We start from the raw sequence: 12,537 nt of genomic DNA on the forward strand, positions 1-12,537 counted from the left end.
AAGCTGTAGTGTAGTGTAACTTCTAGTTATTTGGGTTGTTGTTGATGTTAGTATTCTGCTTTTGTGTGATCTTCTTTAACAGAAATGATGTAAGAAATATTTGTATGCTGTGTCCTTCATCTGAAAACAGGTTATGTCAAGCAAAAACATCAGCCTTAACCACGGGAGCATTTATACAAAGAGGCAAGCAGGAGCATGAATTGTATCCCGTTAAACCATTCAACACCTCTTTTTTTTATTTAAAAGTGATGCAGTACAGCTTTAAATCACAACTCTGATATATAGGGATATAACAAATACAGGATCAATAACTTCTATAAAATGCTTATAACAAAATGAACGCAGTCTTTTGGATTCCTCCTGAAGCCAACCAGGAAATTAGAATATAGTGAATATCCACAGCTGGTTGCAAAGGAACACGATTTGAATGATGTCTATGGGAAAATTATCCTACTTCCCACATGATTTATAACACTGGTTAACATTTTCCTGATGAGTTGCTGTTCTCAATCACTAGTTTCAGGGCTTCTTCAACAGCACATAATGTCACCTTTGTAAATTATGTTCCCATTTAGAGGGAAATGGACTATAAAGCATGACACATAAGTGATTTACAGCTAGTGTTGTCCAATTGGTGCCTGGTTGCAGGGAATGTCTGCGCACTTTGCAAAATGTCAACATGATGTTGGCCAATTCTCGAATCTTGAGCGCCAAGACGAGGTGGTGCTTGGCCCAAGAGCATACAGGCGAAGACAGATTCCAGTTTAAACAGTTTATTCATGAACGGGTTTACAGATGAGATGGACTAATGCAGGAACTGGAAGGTGAATTCAGGGCGAAGGAACGTGTCAGTGGCAGCGGCAGCATGCACGCCGGAAGAGGCACAAAGAGTTAACAAAGCAAAGTAACTTAGCACGAGAGAACCAGATTTCTTCAAGAGACCCAAGACATTTACCACACAGAGGTCTGTAACAATCTGGTGACAAGAGACAGGAAAACCAGGAAATAAGTAGAGGCTTGATGATTAGATTGGGAGCAGGTGCACTCCAGCCGCAGGTGAACTGATTGCATGCAAAAGGTGAATGCAGGAGAGAAAGGAGGAGATACAGGCGGAGACCAAGGCGGAGCATGGCTCCAAAACTGAAGTTCATATTTCTATTGGTGATGTCATGACCAGTTGCCACTTAAAATTTCCATACATATCATTTATTTCATTAACAGCTAGAAAATGAGATAAGCACTTTAATCAGGCTTTTGCATATATAATATATTATAGGATTAATGCTAATATATTATAGGATTAATGCTAATGCATAATGCATCCAGAGTATAGAGTGGTGATGTGATGATGAGTGAGTGAGTGAGAATGCATCCATGTGAATGGAACAAAGATACACAGCAACTTTCTGATAATGATAGTATTTTTTTTTTATTTGCATGACCTCTTAAAGTACACCTGCAGTACTTTCACTGATAAATGATGAATTCTAAAGACTTTGGTCATGCCTTGAAATTGTCTCTGTATGAGAACAGCATGAGGCTCACACTTTTTATGAATATATTAACAATGTTTGGTTGCCATGAAATTTTGTACTGGGAATCCATTCCAATAATTCTGATGTTGCCATTCATATATTTCATTTAAATGTCACTGTATGTGTGACTTTCTAGTTCAAACATCACAAAGTGATAATATATAAATACAAATAAAGAAAAGAAAACAATCAGAAATAAATAATTAATGAAAAAAAACTGTGTGCCATATCTGCTTGAAATCTGAAAATGACTGTTTTTGTCACGGTATCACGACTGCACGCCTTTCTTTAGTTCGTCTGATTTTCATCTCTTGTGTTTTATCTCTTTTTGGTCTTCTAATACAATGCTATTCAACAAATTATATTTGTGGTCATGCAGCTCGTCGGCGTAACCAATTCTTGGTGTGGAGCGTGTCAAACAGCAAACATGAATATAATATCGTCATCCTCGTCCAAACATGTGTGGCGTGGGTATCAGTGGTCTACGTGCCAAACCTGTCGCTGCAGTAAATTATTCTAATCCCATTACACTTTAGCAGTGATCACTTAGATCCAGAGGAGTTGTGGACTGTGCAGGGGAGGGCCATGCTTAGTCAGGGATTTGTGTGTAGTAAACCGGCTGCAGGAGATTCCACAGCCATCATAAGAAAATTATTTTAAAGTTTAAATGCAACATTTAAAACATATGCAATTGTGTGTTTCTGCACTTGAATACAACACCTGCAGTACGGCTGACCAGTGGGACGTGGCTTTGGTCCTCCCTTGAATGTATTACTATAATTTTATATTATAATACCTTGGCTATAATTCTATTTGTTCATGTTTGCTGTATCCTGTAAAATGCATGATTTCATCAATCAAAACAAATGCATATAATACTTCCATAAAAGCAAATGGTTGCATTATTATTGTTGTATCCATTTATCATACTTATTAGTGCATTTGTCCACCAAAATCTAATCAGCTCATCTAATTTTAACAAATTAGAAGAAATTATCTGATGGCATTTACAATATATGCAGACAGATGGATGCTGTTCAACCAACTGAGGAGTTTTTCATCTGGAGTTTACTGCATCTTAACGTGCTCTGTACTTCACGACAGAAGATATATAGACAAAAATAAACACCAGAAAAACAACTTGTCTATAATGGGTGACTGAGTAATGTGGTAGTGACGACAGAGGTGAATTCTAAACTCTACCAAAACAAACAAACTTCATTCAACTTTTTTAATGAATCAACATATTTCTCTGCCTGGAACGAAATGCTCCAAGGCCAAATAGTGCTATACAGCAGCCCTGCAGCAGTGGTTAAGAACCACTACTGTACAACACTGTATAGCATTGTCAGAGGGATTAAATTCTAAGCCCAGCTACGTGAAACATAGCTATAACGTACAGGAGCTACAGTACAGTGACACGTTCTTAGTAAACACGACCAGTGTTCTTTGTTTGTTACTGTGAATGATTTGCATTGTTTTCAAAAGCAAAAAGGCCGTGCCCTCCATCAACTGCATAGCACATTCTTCTTATTCATGCATTACAAAGTAGGTGAAATAATAATAAAATAAAGCTTCAAAATAAATTTTTTTGCAGTGAAACCAGAATTGGATAAACACTGCACCACCTTCAGCTGTGACTGGACAGAATGCAATTGCACTGTGGCTCCCAGAACTGACACATACAGGTCAAAAGTAAGTGGACTTGACCTTTCAGCCCAGGCATGGTGGTAAAGATGAGAGTGGAGTAAATCCTGTTCTTCTGAACTGAGAGACAGTGTAGACTTTGCAAGGGTCAGAGTGAGGGCAGAGTGTTGCGAAAGCCAATTAGCTCTCATACAGGTAGGAAAGCATCTGTTTCATTTAGTGGCTGTGGTGACAGGTGAGCTTTCACTGTGTGAAAAGGCCCTGTGGTTGTGGTGCCTCCACCTCAGTCACACAGACAAAAAAAAAGTCTTTGGGAGACATTTACTTCTTTGGAACAGGCACCAGAGTCACTGAGACACTGAGTCTGAAAGTGAATGCATGTCTCTCTGCTCTGGCCATGACAGCAATGCGTCATTTCCACAGGAAAGCAGTTCGCTGGACATTGCTGACTAAAAGATATAATGCTTTTATAAGATGCGTGAGAGTTAGCACAGTTATCACATGTGGATTAACGCACTTAATGATGGTCAGTTTCATGCAATACACAAAACCTACACAACTGCACTCACATGCAGAACCGTGGCTGGTTTGAATCCCCACCAAGTCAAGGGCTCTGCTACCCTTGAGTGTGTTACCTAATCCCCATTGCTCGTTATTACTTGGACACTCTAAATTGACTCCAGCCACGGGTAGCACATCCACACACACACACACGCACACAGGTTGTGCATTGACTTCCATTCATTTGGACAACCTAAACAATGTGTTATCTCTAACCTTAACCATAACGGATTCATGCCGTTCCCTGTAAACTTAACCCCACCACAATTCAAATCTCAGCCCTGAAATTGTTCCATAGAAATGAGGTTCTGCCCAATTTGGAACCGGTTTTGGTCCCCGAGGTCAGAACTACACACACACACACACACACACACACACACACACACACACACACACACACACCCAAACACACCCTCTTCAAGTACTCCTTTGTGTCGACAACACATCCGGCTCTATTATACTTCCTGCCATAAAGGTTTTAATCTTGGGCTCCACTGTAAACTATGTCAAACTGACAGCTGTAGTAATACATTCCTCTTTGGTTCCTCTCCCCCTGGACCAGTCTGTACACCTGCCAGACTTGTTCTTTTGAACGTAAAGCAGCTATTTACATTCAAATACATTGACAATTTATTTTTTGATGATACTGTGTGTATCATTGAGGTCTACGCACTTTCTTCCCCATTTACAGTAACAAATACAATTTAATAAATAAGTAAACAATATATGATTTCTTATTCATGCCTGCTAGCTTACAATTACTCTATGGGTGCATCTTTTTTGTATATGTGTGTTACCATCAACAACTCTCATTTATTGAGAACCACATAGCCAGTATTTTCAACACAGAGTTAATGTATAGCTGCCCTAAAGGGATTTTGGTTGTTTTTTGACACCTGAACAGCGCCATCTGCTGAGGAAGATTGTGTGCTACAACCAGAAGTTCTACAGAAGTGAGATAATAATTGCTTTATGACAAATAATATACATATATTTATGACATATAATAATATATAATATGGTTTATGACCATTGTGTTCTGGGTTTGAAGGAAAATATGAAAAACACACAACATACAACAAAATCACTAGCTTTGTTTTCTTGATGTGGATTTCTCATGGCTGAGTGAATATAAGTGTCTCTAGTGTGCAAACGTGGCAGTACAGTAGCATTGTGGTGGATGGGTGACTGCACAAAGTCATTTTTTTAAAACAAAAAACAATCACAACCTTCCTCTATAGCCTTGAACAAACTGTAGTTGAATCATTTCTTCGGTAACAGTCATGCAGTTTGCGTTTTGGACGGCTGTGATGAACAACCACTTTTTCTACTTACAGGTCGCCTGTTCAAGTTAGTGATAACAATAATTATTTAGTAATTATCATTGCACAGATTTATACCCCATGTCTTGGGCAAACTGTTGCCTTACATCAAGAAGGTCTGGGTGCATGTTTTCCCTGTACATGCACGTGTTTTCTCTGGGTACTCTAGTTTCCTCCTGCAGTCCAAAAACATACAGAAGTTAGTTGGAAATGGACTTTCTAGACTGACAGTAGATGTGAATGTGAGAGTAAATGGTTGTCTCTCTCTTTATGTTGGCCCTGCGATGGACTGGTGTCCTGTTCAGTGTGGGGTTGACTCCAGCTCCCTCATGTGGGCGATAAAGTGGTCGACTATTAATGATTTAAATTACTGATAATTAGTAAGATTAATAATTATAATTGCTTAACCTTTTTATTAAAGTCGGTTTACTTTTGGGACTATAATGATATGATCCAAACTCCTCTGAGGCATCAGAGAGAGCTGACTATTTTGGCTTTAATAGTTTTTCTAAACCCTGTATCCCCTTGATTTTCTGTTGTCAACATATTGCTTCCCCTCTAACCCCCGTGGTGCAGCAAGAAGGTGGTTGTAGTCATTAATGTATCTGAAATGTGATTGGACCACAGGGGCTCGGGGGGGGGGGGGGGGGGGGTGGAGGCACCCGGGCTGGAGCGGGGTGTGCTGTAGGAAGGCAATAACACGAGAGCTGTTCTGCTACTTTGTCCAACAGCGTGGAGAGCTGACCTTGAGGGGAAGGGAAAATTGACAAGAGGGGAGCGAGTGGTAACAAGGGCCAGCTATATATCAGGCAGGCAATTTGGAGCGGTTTATCCGATGAGGGTCAATTCCCGCTGCAGTACCATAGATCAGAGTTTTCAAGCCTGAGTGAGGGGAGAGGTTAGTTTAGATCCATTTTTGAATGACTGAGCCACTGATTGAGCCCCAGAAAATCATTCATACCAAACACAGACGAGCACGGTAATCATGTGGATTTGCCATGCAGGAAAACACGCATCAGCAGATTTATCTCCTGCTATTTGTGGCCTTGCCACTCGGGCTCTGATCCAACTCAAATCTGTTTTTAAGAGGCAATTTCACACTGTTCCCGACACATATTTTAAATATCAAAGACATGGACAGGTTCCTATCCTGAGGACATACAGACATTAGTGTTGTCATTACTATACTGGAGATAAAACTAATAATTTAAAACATTTGTGACCAAAGCATATTCACCAGTAAAGAAAAGACATCTCAGATCTGTACTGAATCTGTCACAGTGTTACAGAGCAATGCCATGACACAGTAATTTGCTGCTTCTATTTTGGATCGCTGTCTTTTTGCACCTATGAGACTCAGCAGATGGCATTTCTATTGAGCGATAACATTTGAGAGACATGAGCGCCGCTACAACACGAGACTCTTTGGGCTCGGGCTCTGGTGTCAGTCAAACCAGCAATGAGTGCACACATTTGAATTCCTATCATTATCTCCACCTCCTGCGTGGCTTAAAGATTGAGAGCAGCTCAGATGCTCTGCAGTTTTCACAGAGTGGCAGGACAACATAATGAACATGGGGAGTTGCTGTATAAATAGGACCTGCGCATGCAAACAGTGTGGTATTTACTGTGTCAAAGCCGAGATCTCAATCTCACAGAGAATAAAATCCTCTGTGTGAATCAAAAAAAAAAAAAACCCATACCCCAAGCACAGACTCAGACTCAGAGAGCTCATACCTCAAAGCCAGTTTGCCAAACTGTCAACACACTTGCCGACTTTGCAAGGTTAATGATTCTTGTAAAAAGAAAATAATAAGAAATGTTTTTTGCTCACAGACAAGAATAAACATAAAAGCCCTACACGTAATTAATGATTGGGGCACCTTGTGGACAAATTTTAACATTTATAAAACACAATTCTAGCTGTGTTTTTCTTTTAAAAACATAGTTTAAAGATAGATACAGCGTGACCCACAATTTACTTCAAAATGTTTGGACCAAAAATGTTCAAATTTGAAATAAATCATGAACATATGGTCCTTCTTTTTTTTTTTTAACCAATTATACTTTTGCACCACTACTGTTAATTGTCATACACAGTAATTATGGTTTAATGTCCAATCTGGAAAATTGCGGGACTCGTTCTGCCATCGCTAACAGTGTTAACACTAAACTATTGCACAAAGCTCCCCATTAAAGTTGTGGAAAAGTCACAGATAAAAGACACAAAGCTGGCTATTTCACAGGAGGCAGCTGCTCAATTCTTGTGTCTCTTTTGTCAACCAACATTAAACCTGCAGGCTGCTCGAAAGTTTCTTAATGAGGAACCATAACGACTGATCACAATAAGCAGCTTAAACAAAGAACCTTACATACACATTTGCATAAGGCAGTCTTTTTTATTTCCTCACTGGATAAAAGCCTCCCTCTACTCAGTGTGTGTCTGCATGTCTTGATCTGTCTTCTTGCTCAAGCTGTGAACCAACACGGTAAAAGAGACATTGTTGGTCCAGACTCGTGTTGGATCAAAAAGAAACACGTTTCTGACCCATTGTTCCGTTCAATTTTAAGACACAAAAGAAAAGTTCACAGTCTACAGGCACAAAATGAGGATGTGCTGAGGCACATCGGCACATGAAGCTATAAATACTAACATGTTGCCCATTGTGGTTACCTCTGTCAAAGAAGTTACAGTTATGGCGCTGTTTGTTTGTCTCTATGTCTGTAGAAAACCAGTTTTAGAATGCACAAAATGTAGCAATTAATGCTGAACACAGAATACAGCTGAGAATTACCCAATGTGCTTAGTTTAATCGTGAGCCAGGTTTTGCAAATGCTTATTTATTGGCCTTATTATGGTGATAAATGAGAGGAACATAAATATCTGTTCCACACTTCATGGACAGGTGTTGTGTCACTAAAAAGCAGCTCAACAATTGCATCATGTAACAGGGAGGTTATTACAACAAAACAATCACTTTTGTTTTCAGACTTTTTTTTTTTTTTTACGCTGCAATAACTTTTTTTGTGTCTGTGCAAGAACTGGACAGATTTAAACATTTTCTATCTTTTTATAATTCGATTCTCATCATGTGTGACTGTTTGGGTCAATGACTCATTCATCCTATTTATGTGCCGGTTTTAGCTGCATTCATTAGTGTCTCTGCGATGCCATGGCTGCATCGCAGGCATTTTCTGCGAGATTTAGCAAATCCATTTATCCATGAATTCATAACTATATAGCTTTGTCAGCTTGAGGAGTGAAGTGTATGTACGCGCTAACACCTAATGAAAGCATAGCGAAAACTAAATCAGAGCCAGAAATACTTGAATGTGCTGGATACATCACCGTGGAGATCATTTATGAGAATATTTATGCAATGAGATTTGCGTTACAGTCGGTTCCCTGCTGATAGTCGACAGGATTTTCACTGTATGCCACCGAGAAGCAGAGATACGACACACTGGACAATGCACTTTTGCATATTATCTGTGCACTGCTTATTTTCTGCTTGAGGTAGTTATGAAATTTTCTCCATGCAAAGTAGACACACACACACACGGTTAGACACAGAGCATCAGAGTGTGGTGCAGGTACACATAATGTTCAGCAACTCCAGAGACCTTGAGCGTTGATGCCGCGATTAAAAACCATCAGCACTTGCATTCTCATTAATATACAGAGGTGTGTGGAGGAATTTAAGGATGCAGCGACTGTCCTGTGGAGACACGTACACAAATGCCTTGTATGCCTGTGTTAAATGATGGATTATGCAGTACAATGCAAGTGCCACCTTTCAGAAATTAGATTTAGCTACTTGGAAGGGACGACACAAAACTCATATAAGGTTTTTATTTTCTTGTTCATTCATTTCTTTTATACTTTTTTATTTCTTTTTTTTTTTTTTACCTAGGTATAATTAAATAAACCTTCACACACTATTACGTGAGTCAACCCCAGCGTAGAAACTCAACTAAAACCCTGAATGCATCAAGACACTACAGTATCAGCAGTTCATTGTGTAACGCGTGTGTACTTGTCCTCCTGAGCTAAAGAGTGGCAGAGTGCAGCGCAGTCACATCTGCTGTAATAATTATTTTTTTCAGTGAATAAAAATGGTAATTCCAAGATAAACACACAGTGAACACAGTTCTGAGAAAGCAAAAAAAAAAAAAAGAGGCTGTAATAGAATTCCATTTGCATTTCAGTTTCCGTGACAGGTATATACAATCATTTATTTCTGCCCCAGAAGGTCCTCTGAATGCTAATTCTGCCTTGCCATCACATCAGAAGCTTTGTCTGTAAAGATACGTAGGCCTGGATTGTTTGAAAAGCAAATTAATAATTAACTGGCGCCACTGCAGTTAGGCCTTAATTTACCTCACCATTTCACATTTTATAAAGGGACCATGCAGCCCCCGGTTGGACAGTCAAGTTGGAAACCATGCAATATTAATCAATGAAAAGATACATGAGACAGCAGCTCGTAGCCAGAGGATTTATTGAAAACAAACCAACAACAAACAAACAAAACAATAATGACATTTACATATCCCAACCTGTTGTAAAAGCCTGGTGTGCTTCGCGGCTTCCTCCGTCCTGTGCGCGGTGGATTTGCAGCATCCTCTCTGCAGGAGGCCAGAAGGCTTAAAGAGCCGCAGTTCTCATAGCTCATAATGCCACAGATGTCTCTGGGGAGTAAGGCAGCAGAGTGGTAGCACAGGACAGAGGAGCGGTGAACACATTACCATGCTGTATGTGGAGGTACATATTGCATGAGCAAAAGTTACTTCAGATATCTTTGCATATTCAGGACTGAGAAGCCACTGCTTCTGCTCATTTCGCTGTCATCTGATAATTAAATTAAATTATCACTTTCATTCGCATCTTAACGTATACTCCCCTCAGATTCACATGGAACACCTGATATAGAAATGGAAGGATGTAGACAAACAGCCTCTTACAATTGAAAACAAAAAAAACGCATCAGGATTTTACAGGGAGGCTGTACCACAGGATTAGATGATCTATGATTAGAGAACGATGCCTTTCCTTTGGTCTTCTAATTTGGTTGTTAGAACATTGTGTTCACAGCCCCTGAGATATCTGCCAAAGTATACCCCCCACCCCAGTTCTGTTTATTCACTGAAACTTCACAAAAAAAACAACAAAAAAACAAAACATGCAAACATTTTAAGCTGTTTGCAAATGTTGCCAGTCCAATGAAATAAAATATGAGTAAATGACTTTCCACATAACCAGAAACAAATTAAAGTTACATACGTAAGTATACATTAAGATTAAATAAAAATTTGGTGTACTCAATATTGAGAACTTGGTGCTCACTTGAGGAGCTGAAACGTCTGAAACAGCTGCTTCTGTGAAACCGCTGCCCTTGTATCTTTTTGCCCTTTCATCACAAAGAACAACTTTCTGTGAGACATCCATCAAGCAATGTTGAACATATGGATGTGACATTGGAAAGAAAGTGACCAATTGAAATAGGAAAAATTGTCCTTGGTCCAAAAAGAAAAGCACAAAACTGTTCAAAGTCACATCACTCTTGTGAGAGTTTACAATATTCTGCAAAGACCTTAACCTGCGACACAGGTGCACCCATGGTAAATTGCTGTGGGAATAATACACCACTCCTTATATGGACATCCTGGGGGGGTTGTGTTTAAAGGTCACATTTTTCAGTCTTTAAAAAAAAATTACATTAATAAATAACTGTGTGGAAGTCACAAAATAGACCGTTTTGATTTTGTTTTTGTTCATACAAATGAGCAAAGTGAGCCTTGAACTGTGACATATTTCCAAATCTCACATATTCAATCAGATTTTTTTGTGCTATTCCGGTATGTTTGGTAAAAATGTTTTTCATATATTGTGTAGTTTGTGCTGAAAAAAAAAGACACTATAATGCACATTCTTATACCCTTTCCACAACAACACTTTAATGCCGACAACATCTGTACGCAGACTGGATCCTTTAGTAGGCACAAGGCATGAAATATTGATCGGCTACTACCTTTTTGGCAAGGAAGCTATACATTCTCTCAAAATGTCTCAGGTGCACAGATACAAAAAATAACTGAACTTACGTAACGTCTGCATGTTTAAATAAGAGCTCAGGTATAGTAGTATATATGATGACAAGTCAGCATTAGCTTTCATTAAATGAGAGGTAAGTGAATCCTCAAGTGAGGGCCCTGTTTATGAAATTGGAGTAAAAGCTATTCCATGTTATCAGGTTTTCTATGAAGCCTGCCATTTCTTTTCAATTGCACCCTCTTTTATTTAAGTGTCAGAATCTTTCCGATGACTCCTGCTTTTTCGCAGCTTGCTAAGATCAGATGCGCACTGGGTCAAAGTGCTTGTCTCGTAAACAAGGGTCCAGCGTTCAAATCCCAGCAGGACCTCACTCTTCCATGCAATAAGTGTCACAATGCAAGTAAAAAAGATGGGGAGAGAAAAGAAAGAATAGGAATTTGTTCTTTTTCCCAGGGCTGAGATAAAATAATGGCTTGAGTTCTTGCAGCTTGTTGTAGAACACATCATCTGGGCATCAGAACATTTGCCTTGTGTGATGTCTGAAATCTGGTCATTCCCTATGAGGACTTCCCAGGAGTTCTGCACTCGAGTTTCTCTGGAGCATTAAATGTTCCTGGCCAGAACTAACTTTGTTCTTGTATTTGCCACCTTCGAGAAAAATAACATATTTCTCTGTTCTTGCGGAGAATGTACAGGCTTGTCAGCAACTGTCAGTGTTATAGGCAGGATGCATAAGGGCTTTTTAACGTTATTATAAGCATATCCAGCAGGTGTCTTTTTTATATGCAATCTTGCAATGATATTGAGCAAAAATTATTTGCCTATATCCAACTGACCACACATCACAAAAAACACATGAGAAGTGATGCAGGAAAAGTTGCATTCACATTTTGTTCAGTTTTTTGTCTTCAGGTTGACTGTTGAACTTTTTCAGTGTCAGTGCTATTTGCGATGTCTGCCATGTATCTTGTTCTATTACCCCCCCCCCCCCCCCCATCTCCGTCTCTCTGGTGGAATGGGGAATGTGTATTGCTGTTTGCGTTTCAGCCACCTTCACACTGTCTTTGTCTCTGCTTGGCAGAAATTGGTGCGAATTGTCTGGATGGCTTGTCCTCGAAGAGCTTTTACATAGTGACTATAGAGGCTTCTTTTTGTGCTTCGAAATAGTATTTTTTTTTTCTCTTTTTTTTTGTAAATATGATTCCGTTCTTTATTTTCTGTCTAAAAAATCATTGCAAAAATGGGGAACTACAGTGGAGACACTGGTGAGAAATTTGACATTATGTTTTTCTAGCTTTGTTTTGGGAGCAAAGAGGCTTTAATTAAAAGGTCATGCGCTTTGTGCACGATGTGTTGATGCTGATACAAAACTTTTTATATTGTCTTACAATTGCAAATTATACACATCCAACACCAG

Source organism: Microchirus variegatus, assembly GCF_963457635.1.
Source record: "Microchirus variegatus genome assembly, chromosome: 7".
NCBI classification, from domain to species: Eukaryota; Metazoa; Chordata; class Actinopteri; order Pleuronectiformes; family Soleidae; genus Microchirus; species Microchirus variegatus.